This window comes from Tamandua tetradactyla, chromosome 1 (assembly GCF_023851605.1).
Source record: "Tamandua tetradactyla isolate mTamTet1 chromosome 1, mTamTet1.pri, whole genome shotgun sequence".
Lineage (NCBI taxonomy): Eukaryota > Metazoa > Chordata > Mammalia > Pilosa > Myrmecophagidae > Tamandua > Tamandua tetradactyla.
Genome location: NC_135327.1, coordinates 82,649,320 through 82,663,772, shown reverse-complemented (window position 1 = coordinate 82,663,772; position 14,453 = coordinate 82,649,320). Strand labels below are relative to the sequence as shown.

At 40.1% G+C, this 14,453-nt stretch overlaps 1 protein-coding gene and 1 long non-coding RNA gene across 5 annotated transcripts in view; one reads left to right on the top strand and one right to left on the bottom strand.

Moving 5' to 3' along the window:
- The window catches only part of POU6F2 (POU class 6 homeobox 2), a 506,010-nt gene that overhangs the window by 435,767 nt on the left and 55,790 nt on the right, over window positions 1–14,453 (top strand). The window lies entirely within an intron of this gene.
- The window catches only part of LOC143649470 (uncharacterized), a 37,681-nt gene that overhangs the window by 21,695 nt on the left and 1,533 nt on the right, over window positions 1–14,453 (bottom strand). For 3 of the 4 annotated variants that reach the window (XR_013159030.1, XR_013159033.1, XR_013159023.1), the window contains exons 2-3: window positions 14,284–14,386; window positions 13,155–13,233 (exon numbers count right to left, since the gene is read on the bottom strand). This is a non-coding gene — a long non-coding RNA (uncharacterized LOC143649470). The remainder of the gene's footprint in view (window positions 1–13,154; window positions 13,234–14,283; window positions 14,387–14,453) is intronic. The other variant, XR_013159032.1, reaches the window with a different exon arrangement.

Here is a 14,453-nt window from a genome sequence, read left to right as displayed (position 1 = left end):
ATTCCTTCATCTTCACCCAGAATACTTGATTTGAATGTGATATATGGTTGCCCAGTTAAGGGTCTTAAAATATGTAGTCAATAACAAATCATTCATATATAAATAATTCAAAGATCTTTGCTCCAAAGGCAGATTCACCAGTCCATAGCACTGCCCACTTAGAGGTCATGGAGTAGGGGATAAATCCATACTAGCCCCAGTGGTTCTCATTTGTTCCAGCAAAGTCTAGAGAAAGGAACTTTATTGGTCATGGCTCATAAAATAATAGCTATGCCATCCTTGGAAATACTTGCAGTTGATTCAGATCAAATGCTCCAGGGCTTGGACCAGGCACCATGGTTGGGCTGTTTCCTTTTTGCAGCAGTAGTGACAGATTGTCATTTTAAAAACCTTATGACATTTCCGTTTTGTTTCAACAAAATACACTGCAACCAAAGCATGCTCAAGTTGACTATTGTATCTGAAGTCTATAGAAATATAGGTTGAAAAGTAAATGAGTTGAAAACTAAAGGGTCAGTTGGAATCTGAGATATTTTCTGATTCTCTACCTGAATTAAACAAATCTGCCATGTGCATTGAGTGGAAATTGAAATAACCAATATCCAAATAATTACAGATGGTTTTCGAGCTTGAGATTTGTGCCTTACTTGCATCTGCCTCAGGGCCTTTGCACTGGCTGTTCCACCTCTGCACAATTCTGCCTCCAGATATTTACCTGATTGACTTCTCATCTCTAAACTCTCACCTTCTCAGAGAGATTTCCTGATCCAGAATCTGTATGATCTGTATCTCTTCCCTCTGTCTCCACTAGTCCCTCTGTCATATTCCTCTGTTCTACTTTCTTCCTAGAACTTCCTGCTACCTAAAATAATCTTGTTTGTTCTATGCCTGTTTACTGGCTATGTCCCCGAATTAAAATACAAACTGTTTAAGAGCAAGTACCTAGTCCACAGGGTATGTCTTATTCCCTGCTCTACCCTCATCACCTAGAGCAGTGCCAGGTATATAAATATATGCTAAATGAATGAATGAATGATTTCACTTATTTTCACCTTTGCTTCAGCATCTATATTTCTTCCATGTGGGCCATATTTAGACAAGAGCCATACCATATCTTAGCTATAACACTTTCTTTCCCTAATTCCTTGTAAACATGGAGAGGGAACAAAAGATATTGGGGCAAAGTAATTCCAAACACATTTGGATGCTTCTGTTCTATAAAAAAAATTCCTTATTTATACAAGGATAAATTCTGACCAGATGGTAATACCTAAATATCCTTTGAAGAACTGAATTTAGAAGATATAGCTTGCATATTTATTGTTTGTAACCTGCCCACTTCCAAAAGAGATCTGAGCGGGCTTCTGGTCAAAAACACATAATACCTTAAGCAGACCCAATAAAACAAACACCAAAACCCATGCAGACTAAAAGGAGAATAAGATACTAAATGTTTCAGCTAATATAATTTCTATGACTGTTCATTAAATTTAACTATGTATTTCCTAAGAGTGAGGTTAAACAAGGAAAGAATAGGTTCTGTAAATCTCAAATCCTGGCAGTAGGAAGAGAATAAGTGAGTCATAAATGATTGCCCTTTCTTTCAGGTATCTATTCAATCAACAAAGATGCATTGCTTGCTTCCAAAGGGATTATCATATTATAATGAAATCATTTCATTACAATATGGTAAATTTCATGTAGAATCATGTATAAAGTGCTACGGGAATAATGGACTCTACAGCAAGATTGTGTAGGCTCTGGGTTAGGAAGAAACTCACCAGTGCAAGAGATGTCTTTTGGATAGAGGCTTGGAGGAGTGAATGAGTGTACTGAGTTCTAGGAACAGCATGTTATGCAGAGTGGCTAGAGCTCTGAAAGCCCAGTGAAAATTGCAGAACTAACATTTTCTGAGCATTTACTGTGTGCCTGGGCATTGACCATTCATGCTTCTTCCTAGTGTGTAATAGCTGCCAACAATAGATACAAGGCAAATGTTTTTAACAGTTTCTATTTACACTGCAGGAAACTGAGTCTTTCCAAACATGGGCTGTTCCAATGTACTAATGCTGTGAGAATGCAATATCCCAGAAATGGATTGGTTTTTACAAAAGGGATGTATCAGTTTACAGATTCGTAGTCCTAAGGCAATGAAAATGTCCAAATTAAGGCACCAACAATAGGATACCTTTTGCATCTGGAGTTTCTCTGTTACACAGGAAGGCACATGATAATGTCTGCTATCCTTCTCTCCCAGCTTCTGGTTTCAAACATCTCTCTCAGCATCTCCAGACATTGTGTCTAAGCTATCTCCAAATGTTTGCCTCTTAAAGGACTCCAGTAAAGTGGATTAAGACCCACCTTGAATGGGTGAGCAGTCACATCTCTATGGAAACAACCTAATCAAAATGTCCCACCCACAATTAGGTGGGCCACATCTCCATGGAAATCAACCTAATCAAAAGGTCCCATCCAAAATTGGGTGGGGTCACATCTCCATGGAAACAACCTAATCAAAAGATTCCACTCAACAATAGGTCTGCCCCCACAAGATTGCATTAGAAGAACATGGCTTTTCTGAGGTACAAACAATTTCAAACCAGTATATGGGCACTGTCTTCTCAGGCACCCTTCAGTTGAAGGCCATGTTGCTCCAGCTGTCTGGGCATGTTCCTGGCCAAGAGCCTTCAACTGGTCAGCCCTTCAGCAGCCTTCTATTCCTAAGCCTCTCCAGGATGCCTTTCCAGGATGGCCCATATCCAGTGACCCACTGATGTGGAATATACAGACCTAACTCAGGGCTACTCTCTCAGACCATTCTAACTCTAAAGCTTCCCCGTAGGGTTCGTGGAGGCTTCAGGCTTGAATTGCAGTTCAGCTTCCATCTCTGCTCATTCCTGCTTCCTCTCCCTCCCTTCCTCAAGAGAGAAGGCACATGGCAAACACAGCCAGGGCCTCCCTCTAATCTGGAAGGGCTCATGGCAAACATGCATCATCTGCTAGCTTCTTCTCCTGGCTTCCTCTTTCATGAAGTTCCCCGAGAGGCATTTACCTTCTTCATCTCCAAAGGTCGCTGGCTGGTGGACTCTCTGCTTTTTCTATTGGATAAATTGGTTTCTTCAGTGAATGACTTCATGTTCTCTTCTCCCTAAATGAAGAAAATTCCAATGCAGCTTTGCTTTCAATCTTGGTGAGATTAAGCTTTATGTTTTTTAAACTATGTTTCATTTTATTAATGGGAACCTCCCGAACAATTTTTTCTATTTTCTTAGCTTACAGCTCCTATAAGTAGTGGTTCTTTCTGTTAATATTTTAAGAACAGCCTATGACCAGATTTTTTTGTTAGTGCAGAAGGATTTTATTTTCCTCCAAGCATTCTGGTCATGTTTTTTTGCCTTCTCTTTCATGTACTTGTCCTCCCATCTCTACAGAGTCATATTTTCTCTGATAATTTGACCCGTTTGTTTTTCCTAACGGCCTGGTTCTTTCTGAGTACTTCCACTGCAGCACATCTGCTAGAAGTGTGGCAGCTGCCCCTGTCATATGTGGAGAATGGCTTCTCAAAACTGACATCCAAAACCCCCTTCAACTTTTTAGAATGAAGTGAATGAACCCTAGTAGATGCTGACATATACTACATAGAGATATCTACTTAAAGATGGATGTGGCATGACTAGAGATGGCATTTTCTTCTCTACATAGTCTAAGTGGTGTATCTGACCCTTCTGTAAATGCAAGAACATAAATGTTCTAAGGTTCAATTGCAGACTAACAACTAATAGTAGATTTTTGCTGGTCTTTGGGAAAAAAATAATGCATGACCTAAATGCAGTATTTTTGTTTTGTGGAAATCTCAGCCTATCTTTCTGACTAGTTTTCTTCTACAACAGCTGTTCAGTGAATAAATTTTATAAGGCAAGCATATTATGCATAGTAATAAAATTCAATAACAGATGAAACAAGGCTATCTATTTGCTCATGGGTTGATAAAACCTAGATATTATAAAACCAAGATATTTTGTTTATATATTTATATTATATTATAAAACTAAGAGAATATGCATAATACTTGTCATAAACACATTTTAATAACCAATGTGGTTACTGGGACAGAAGGAAGAGGAGGCATATGTATTATTCTTTAAAAGTAATAAATTGAACTTTTTGGACTTAAGAAAAGTTTCTTTAGTTTTAGTGATAAAATTAGTATCTGTAGAAAATATTCATATTCAGGAGTAAAATAACCCCAAAGTAACTAAAAGCCTTCCATCTATTCTGGGCCGATTCTCAGAGACCTGAGATCTTATAAACTAGTACCACCCTTTTTTACTTAATTTATAAAATAACATCTCAGTCTTAGCATGTGGCCCAGCCATATATAGAATAGTGGCTGATCATAATCTAGCTTTGTAATTTTTTTATTAAAGAGAACACTCTATATTTTGAAAGATGATGGCTTTGTTTTTATCATTCAGAGTTCAATTGTTAATTTTTTATCAGTCAGCAGCTTAGATTTCCCTTTACATAAAATAAAGTACTTTATGACTAGATGACCATCAGTCAGTGTTAATTCTCAAGCTGTTAAAGCCACTTCCATTATATTTTTAAAGGATATGAATATTTAGGAGTTTTCATCGCAACATTTTACTGAGAAATAGCTCAGTAGACGCTCTATGCCATATGAATGCGGGCACTCTGCTCCTACATGTGCTTGCTAATCTATATTTTCCCACTTCCTTTCTCCTCCTTGGAATTTTCCTAATTCAATCTCCAGCCCAAACTGTGCTCTGGACATTCAGAACATACCAGATTTTCCGATATCCCCGTAATCCTGTACTTATTCTTTTTTCTGTGCTAACTGCCCTTCTTCCATCTGCTTAGTTGGTCTGCCATTTATTCAGGAGCTCCTATCATTTCTTTTGTGAAGCCTCTCTGACATTTCTCTTTCCCCTACAGAGTAAGTCAGTTCCCCTACAGAGTAAGCCAGTTCCCCTATGTTCCTGCAGTTCACTGAGCATAACTGTACCCTAGCTGGCACACAATGGCTTTTAATTTTTTGTTTTCATGTGTGTCTCTACCATGCTCGGGAAGCTGTTCAGGGGCGAGACCGCACTACTGTGCCTGCTCGCTGAATGAATGAATGGTGAACTAGACTGTGCTTCCATGCTCTAAGTTACACCCAACCTATAGATAAAGAGTACAAAACTAGTGGCTACACCTCTACAAAATGCTGTTTCTCTCTCATCTCCAGATCTTTGACTATGCAATTCCCAGTGGTTGAGATTCTCACTTCCTCCCCTAATCACCTCATCCCCATAAGACTCAATTACCAAGTTGTCTTCTCCAGGAAGCCTCCTTTAGTTCCTAGAGGCCTGGCTGAGGGTCCCTCCCTGGGCTCCACTGTGCCCGGTGCTGGCTTTCCTATAGCACTGGCTACAACAGTGGAGCTCAGCGGTGAAAGGACTAGACTGGATGTGTCTTAAGGCAAGAGGCTCTTCTTTTATTCTGTATCCCTGGTTCCTGGAGTGGCACCTAACAGATAATCAGGAAATATCAGATGAATAGAATTGTCCTAAGGCTCCCTAAGGTTAGAGACCAGGCCTTGGCTTTCTTTTGGACCCACCATAGCACCTATTTTCCCTGTGAGGGATAGAGAGGGGTTCAACGAGTGTTGAGGGCTAATTAAAATAAATTAGAAATGAGCAGGCAAAGGGTATATTTTGGTTTTTAATAACTAGAATAACCTCAACTACTCTACTACAGCAATAATTTATTTCTGAAAAATAAGTATAGCCTTTTTTCTTTCATTTCAGGCCTGCTCCCAATCACTTGTTTAAACTGAATGATAGAATAAAATATACAGAAAGTGTAATTTTGAAATATCAACAAATGCACCTAACTAATGTGCCATGACAATAGGCAATTGCTAAGAGCAGCACTATTGTACATAAGTAAGAAAATAGCGTGAAACTCAATAAAAAGAGAGATTTTCAGGTTATTGAATGGAGGACTAGACTGAAAAGGAAATAAGATGTGTAGGCTTGTAGTAACACAGTATTTGTCTACGTATAAGTTGGGTAAAATCTGATTTAGAGTGGTGGGTTTCTATAATGCTGAACTCTCTGCTTCCAGATCAAATGTGTTGGATTAAGTTAAAAGCTAGGTTTCCCCATCCCACCCGCCTCAACTCTGGTCTTGACTATTTTATCAGTAAATTTTAAAATACAAAAAGAAGTGTACCCCTTTGGAGAACTTTCTAACCATTTGCTATTAAACCAGTAAACCTTGTTTATTTCCTTCCCATCCATCCAAGGGTTCCCATGCTTGATCGATAAGGATCTTAATGATCATCCTGCATAACTGGGACCCCAAACTGTTTAAGAGCCTCTCTCTCTAATGTACTTCTAGAACATTCTCTATGGTGTTTGCAAGTGCTCATGAGCAGTCCCCTCTGTCCACCTTCAGTGCAGTCTAAGGTCCGTGATGGTGTCTCATTTGAGCCTTATAGTTGACCCTGCAGCCAGGGTCTTACAGGAGCTACAGGCAACTACATGCCCCAGTGGCCTGACAGCCCCTCAGTCCCAGTACAGTGAGAGAGCTGCCCAGTGGAGAGCAGGCCATCCTTCACCCATGTCACCTGGGCCTCAAAGCAGCAATGTTTGTACTCAGAAGGCACGCAGAGGCCATCCTTACCTAGAGCAAACAGCCCCTGCAGCTTTTGACTATGCTGCTGTCTGTAGGTGACTTGGCGCTAGTCCACGAGGCTATGGAGCCCACCTCCAGCTCCACCATATCCCAGTGATAACAAATAGAAGCCTTCATTCACTGCCACCTTATCCTTCAACTCTGAAATAACCTCAAACCAAGAGAGTCAGCCCTCCACCCATCCCTTCCCCACCCAAGTCCATGCATGCAATTTCTAGGGGTTCTGGTGGGCTTTGGGCCCAGGATGTCCAGGGAAAAGTTGGGTGTTCACCTTTAAATATTTCCATGGTTGAGTTTTATTACCTGGACTAATGCAAACTACTCAGAGAGACAATTTGTGCCAATTTTTAACCCCACAGGAATCTGTCTGAGCAGGTGAGAGGAAGTCTATATTTGTGGGAGCTGGTTCACATGCTGAATTGCCACAAAGGGTCTTCTCAGGAGCTCTCAGGACTGTAACATCATCCCACATTCTCCATGTTCAAGGTTCTGGCCAGTGAGTCCAGTGTGGTGTGAGTGATTGTAAAGTGTGGTACTGTATTTAAGAGAAAAATTTAGACAAATGTGCCACCTAAATTTTTACTCTTTTCGATATATGGTGCAGGGTCGAACTCTCACCAAGGACTCAGTCAGACTTACCTAGTTTACACTTGCGCTTTCAGATATTCATTCATTAACATTCATCAAGGACCTACTTGGTGACTAGCGCTGTTGAAAGAGCTAAAGATACAGCAGTGAACCAAAGTATGCCTTCTGGAAAAAGGAAGAAAGAGATTAAACAAATAATCGAATAGTATAATGTCAGACTTTACTAAATCTTAGGAAATAAATTAGAAAAAAGAGTGAAAGAATTTTTTTAGATGGTTTACATTATTACCTAATGAAAGGGAATTTTTAAAAGTTTTATTATGGAAAATTGCAAGCATTAATTAAAATAGAAAAATTAGCCTAATGCATCAGCATACGTCCACCACCCAGTTTCAGCAATGATCCACCCAAGGCCAGTCCAGTTTCATCCAGCTCCCCTTTCCCCACCCTACTGAGGATTCATTTGAAATAAATCCCAGACATCAGATCATTTGTTCTACAAATATTTGGGGATTGTTATTTAGACAGAGTAGTCAAGGGAAGGTGACTCTAAGGAGTGGACCTGGGGAAATGAGATATGTGAATGGGAAAGGGAGTTCCAAAAGTAGAAAGAGCAACTGCAAATGCCCTGAGGTAGCTGAGGATCTGCAAGAAGGCTCATGCAGCTCCCCTGGAAGCTGTGAGAGGGAGAGAGGACTCAACCCTAAAACAGCGATGTGGCCAGACATTCTTGGAAGGATTAACCCTCATTATAGTGAGGCTTATATGGTGCTTACTAAATGCCAGCCACTGTTCTCATATGTTGCATATATTAAGGGGTGGTTGTTACCAGTATTTTGATTCCCACTTTACTGAAAGTGAAGAAACTGGGACACAGAAATGTGGAGTGACTTTCCTACCATCACACAGCTGGTTACACTGGCAGCCTCGGGATTTGAGCTCAGCCGATGTGTTTCCTGAATTCAAGCTCTTAATGCTTGCACTCTACTGCCTCCCCTTCAAGGTAGAACGGCTCATTTGTGGCAAGTGACATATCTTTGCAACCACGGGCAAGTTTAGGGGCACAGATTCAGAGTTGTCCCTCCCAGGTCATTTTGAACCCCCAATCTCTTCTCTCGTTGACCCCAGCTCGCCACGCTGCTCCATGCTGGAAACTACTCCCTGGGCCAGCTCATCTTTTCCTACTTCCCTTCCCACAAGAACCTCTTTGACTATAATCCCATGAGAGCGGGAAACATGTCAGTCTGTCCTATTCATGCTGTCTCCCCTCACACAGTGCCCAAAACAGGGTGGGGACTAAATAAATGTTTGTCAAATCAAGAAATGGGTAGATGAAAAGGAAGTGATGTTGGCACTGTAGCAGGCAAGGTAAAGGTTCCCTCCAGATCTCCTGGAATCCCTCTTTTCTGTGTGCTACTCCCTGTGCTTTGATGGGCTTTCAACAACCAGCCCCTGCAACACTTCTCCCAAGGACTCCCTTAGGCTCCTGGAACTAATTTACCCCAAGAGTAGAGAACCAATAGTCCCTGGGGGTGAGACTATGGAAGTGTGTGGCCAGTGAAAGCCTAGCTTCCTTGCTTTCTCCCTTCCTGGCTTCTAGGGATCCCAACCTAAAACATTAGAATTTACAAGTGGCTTTTAAGGCATAAGATTCTGTCTTATAAAAAATTCCTTTGTTAGTCAATGTGGCTGTGTATTGGGATATCAATAGAAAGTTACTATACTTGCAGTTTTACCAAAATCATAAAATGTAATTAACTCTAAAACTATGCTGAAAACCATGTGACTACACTGATGGAGCAAAAGGTATTTTAGGAAGTTGGAGTGCCTCAGAATCCTCATTGCAGATCTCAGGTCCTCCAGCCCCAGAGACCTCTCAGTAGTGATTTATAGAAAGTTCTGGTTGGCAGAAAGTTGGATGGTCAGCATCAAACATATTGCCATCTCTACAGGAAGCGGGTGAGAAGTAAGCAGCAAAATTTGGCTCAATATTAAGGCACAAAGCTGACTTCTACCTGTAATGAGGGTTTTATAATACAATAATAATAAAGGGGTCAGGGAAAAAAAGACAAGTAGAATAAGACACATGCCAAGTAGCCATTGAGATAAATATGGCTACCCTCCCAATATATGTCTACCGGTACAGTCTTGACTTTTTAAGAGAAGAATTGAAGGTAACAAGTGGAAGAACTGATTTGTTTAAGAGTTCCAAAGAACCAAGAAACTCGTTTCCACACACATGGGTATAGGAAAAGTCAAGGACCTAATTTATGTGCATGAACTCTAAAAGCTGCATCTGCCCTCCTGTTTCCAGGCAGCCACAGCTGAGTCATTTTGGATCTCCAATGAGTATCGAATTGTGACAAATGAATGTATGAACATCCTTATTTTAAAACAAATGGCACAACAGTTCCAGATTTCTAAATGAAAAGTTAGTAGTAAAAAGAGCTGCTCCAAAATCCATACTCTATAAAATCCATATAGCTCATGAGGAGGATGATGGAACGATAGTTCATGGGCAGTTATACTCCAAAGAAAATTGGTGAGCCTGCTGCGTTCATAAGACCTTCTTGGAATAATGGCAATGTTGTTCCAGGTGCTTGAGATAAACGTAGGAGTATAATATGTTTAACATCTAAATTGCCTCACTGTACTGCCAAATTTTAGTAATGAAGATTTATAATAATAGGATAGTGTAATCAGCAAATTTCACAAAAAGTGTTGTGGCTGCTAATGTGCAGATACAGCAAACTGACTTCTTTACCAGACTGCAGGATATGAATCTTTTAGAGAAAGAAAGGATGGAGCAAACCTTGGGGAAAGACACCCCTCCCTCGTGCAGAGGCACGCTCCTTGGGCAGATTTCCTGAAAAAGTTTCCTTCTCGTCACCACTTTCCATTCACAGAAAACAAGGATAAACCTAAATACAAAGCACTATAGATCTGAGATATGGATTAATTTCCATTAAGAGATGAGCACCCAATATCCATATTGATGTGTGGATGTAGAAATAAATCATTGCATGTCCTAAGGGAATTTTTTTTTAATCTTCTCCTCTGTGCCCTCACTGTCAAACGAGCAACTGTGGGGAAGAGTCACTCACAACATTTTGACATGAGGCAGCAATTAAGCTCCAAAATGGGGGTCCTTGTGGAAGCCTGACAGATGTTCTAAATTAACTACAATGATAATGTCTTAAAAAGAAGTAAAGTCTTCTCTTGCTGCTCAGCTACCAACCCCCAACCTCAGATTCAACACACTAGTTCTATAAATCCCTCTCTATACTTCCCATCAAATAGAAGGGGACCAGGACAGGCAGAGAAAGCCGAGTTCTAAATACTTCTTTCAGAAACACTTAAGCATCGTATTTGTTTTCCAAATCGTGAAACTGACCTCATCTAATAATCATATTAGTTTGCTAATCACTTCCTTCAACTTGCTCTTTTTAAAAGGGTAAAAGAGAATTGCTGTAAATATTTCTTATATTTATATGAATACAGTTACCTATGTTTACATTACGGCCAAAGTGAGAAGATACTTATGGAGGTGAGTTCTGATTTCAATTAGTTTAAAACCTGCATACACAGTATGCTCTGAGAGAATAATAGCTAGCTAGCATTTCTTAACAGCAGGGTATAAGCCAAGTATTTCTCTAAAATTTTTGCTTGAATTATCTGTTTTAATTCTCATCATAACCTTGTGAGTTGGTACTATTCTTACACCCATTTTATAGGTGAGCAAATGAGGCTTAGAGGGATTGTCTTACTTAAAGTCACAGCCAGGATAACCTAGTCTCAGAGCTGATGCCCTCAGTGCATGAATGGATGGGCAGGGAACTGGAAGGTCTGAAGCCCTGCCTCACTGGTAGAAAGCTATTTTTAAAAATTCTTCTAGGTTATTTTATTCTCTAAAATTCTAAGGGGAAAAATTGTCTCTTAAGAAGTAAGTGTCTCTGGGGTTGCAAGGGTAGTTCAGTGGTGCCATGCAGGAGACCTGGGTTCTATTCCCAGCCCGTGTACTTCCCACCCCTTCTTCACCCAAAAAATCAAGAAATAAGTATCTCTATTAGCAGGCTCTTAGACTATCTACAGATTCTATAACTATAGCTTAATCTATTCAAAACCCAGAATCCATTTACATGGAAACATGAGAACTCTAGCCCTCTGCAAATCCCTGCTTGGAGAGCTTCCGCATTTATAAACAAGCATGCACCAGAATTCAGCGTGTCTTTCAAGTTTATCTGTTGAAAACGCAACCATGTAATACAGTCAGACTTGATTTGGGCCATTCTTTGCTGGTTAGGTACATTGGCAACGAAATATCTGAAGGCAGCAACTTCAAATATCCACTTGGTTCTGGAAAGTTAACATGCTCATTATGTGCATTTATTGTGCCTGGGCTCCCGCTGTCCAAATCTACCCTGAGTCTCCAATCAAGAGGAAGTACTGATAGGAACCCTGCTAATATGACATGACTGAGGACAATACAGAGTGACATGACCCGAGGTGATAAGAGGAACATGTATGCCTTCCCCACTACCCCCGCCCCCACCCCTGCCCCCTGTCTTAATGCATGTTTTCACATCCCTGCCTTGGCAGTCTTGGACAGAAAAGCCAAAAGATGTTTATGAAGCTCCATCCATCAGTAGCACCAAGGCTCACCAGATAAGCTGTCAGCTCACAGACTGATCTGGACCCACTGTCTGTACAGACCACACTCCCATGCCTTTAGTTCTACCTCTAGTTCCAGGGGCCAGCATGGCACCTGCCCAGACCCACCAGGATGCGAGGATGGAAGGAAGACAACTCATCTAAGTTGGTGTTTGCTCCATTAAAAGGGAAGCGAAAGAGGAACAAATTGGATTTCAACCTGGAACCAGGATATAGAGGAAATAAGCATTAAAGAATAAACAAATCGTGCCCATTTGTGGTTACTGAAACAATCTTCCACGGCAGTGAAAGAAGTGCATTCATTCCCCACCCCACAATACAGCGACTCAGAAGCTTGTTTTTTGTTTCTTTGTTTCCTTAGAAGCTCGCTTTTAAGGAGATACTTTTATTGTTAGTTTTATATTCAAAGTGATAGCAGTTTATCCTTTATTAAGTGCCTGAGTTGACAACAAATATGTGGCACTATCGCTAACACTAGTGTCCTCAGTGTAAGGAATTTTTAGTCTACACTTTTGTACTGAATCCAGAAAATAATTCCATAATTTCCTATATGAACTGCTGCTTGTCCTAGATGTTAGTGAAATGTCCTAAAGTTTCTAAAAATATTTTCTCTTTCTTCACTAGGTAGGAATGACTATCTTCTTCAGAGCACAATTTGTATGTAATGATTTAAATCTTCATCCAAACTTGGGTGCACAGGCAGCTCAGTGGTGGAATGCTCACCTTTCATGTGGGAGACCTGGGTTCGAGTCCCGGAGCATTCACTCCCCCCACAAAATATATATATATATATTCACTCAAACTATGGACACAAAATTGCATACTCAACACTAAAGCCAATCTGCATATTATTTAATCTTTCTTTGAGAATTAGGAATCTCAGTTTGAGATCTCCCCAAAACGTAGGAGTTTCATTACGATTTCAGTTTGTATTGCATTGAAGCAATGTAAACATAGTACTTGATAAGTGCTTTGAGAATGGTACAGCATTTGGCAGTGTCCATACTGGCAATTTGGGAAAGATATTCCCCCAAGCAGTTTTTTCACTTCAGGAAGGAGAAAAAGAGCATGGTATGAACTCTCACTGTAGGTGGTCAAGCTAAAAACAAGGAGAATTTTCTCTCGAAGCATATCATTACTCAATTCATATACACTATAAATATACTCAGAAAACCAAAATCAAGGCCAACCTGAATTTTAAATCCTATGGTGGCAATCTGGGATAAGACAGAGGTCCTTTTGAGGCTGATGAATGAGAATTTTTTCCTCCTTAAAAAGAAAATTATTATTGTCTTTTAGGAGAGAGATAAAGGCAAAAGACATAAAGTAATGAGCTTAAGATGGATTTTCATTTCTAAAACATGTGCTGGGTCAACAGAATTACTGTAGAGCTAGTTATATGAAATTTGGTTATAAATGCACAAAGAAACCAATATGATCAGCATATCACATTAATGGAAAAATTATTAAATCCCTGTCCTTTTTTATGTTTCCTCTGACACTTAGTGTTTCCTTCCTCATCAAATGATATAAACTCTAGGCAAATTTCCAAATGCTTTAAGTAATAAAATATGTTTTGAGGGGGAAAAAGAAAATGGGGAAAAAAGGAAAAGAAAAAGAGAGGCGAGAGACTGAGACAGAGAATAGAGTAAGTAAAGAAGAAAATAAGAAAAAGACATTTTTAGAAGAGCTTCCAGGACTTGAATTAAGTATGGCATTAATTTTTTTCTACCAAGTCTTAGTCTTGGCAGGTTTCTGCTAAAATACAGGAATTTCATAAATGTGAGAACTGGTGATGGAAAACGCATTATTATACACAACAATTGTTGTTACTTGAGAGAAACTATACGGGAAAAAATAACACCCTAGAATAAATACAAATGAAATTCATGTATCAAAACCAATACTGTGAAAATAGTTTAAATGTTTCTTGAATTTATATCTAGTCATTAACCTAAATGCAGATTTTAGTTCAAGCCATCCTTCTGCCTCATGGTCAGAAGGCCTGAAAACCTGTGGTGTGGAAAATTGGCAGGATAAAGAATATTGAATCGGTCTCCATGGAAAAGCAGATTTTTGGCAGCCATAACCTCCTCCCTGAGCAGGTCTCTCCAGCCACCCCACCCCTTCTCTTGTCAAACTTTTCTCCCTGTTTCACTCTTGTCCCAGGAAAGAGGCCTCAGGAAAACCAGAGCTAAAGCTAAAGCTAAAGCTGCCAGCAGATATCAACCTGGCCATTCACCAAAGAACCCTTCTCATTGGCTTTGAATCCCTTAGGGCGAGGGCCCCCCCTCACCAAACACCTCAGCCTAAACTCACCCTCTGAGAGCACAGAGGCTGCAGAGTTCGCTTCTACTCACTTGGGTTTCCTCCTTTCCTCCAAAAAGAAAGTGTCATAAGGCATCTGTCTTACCCGATAATCCTAAAAGAAATTGCAGTTCGCACATGTGAATAATAGATTCATTTGCAGAAATCCTTAAAATCTATCC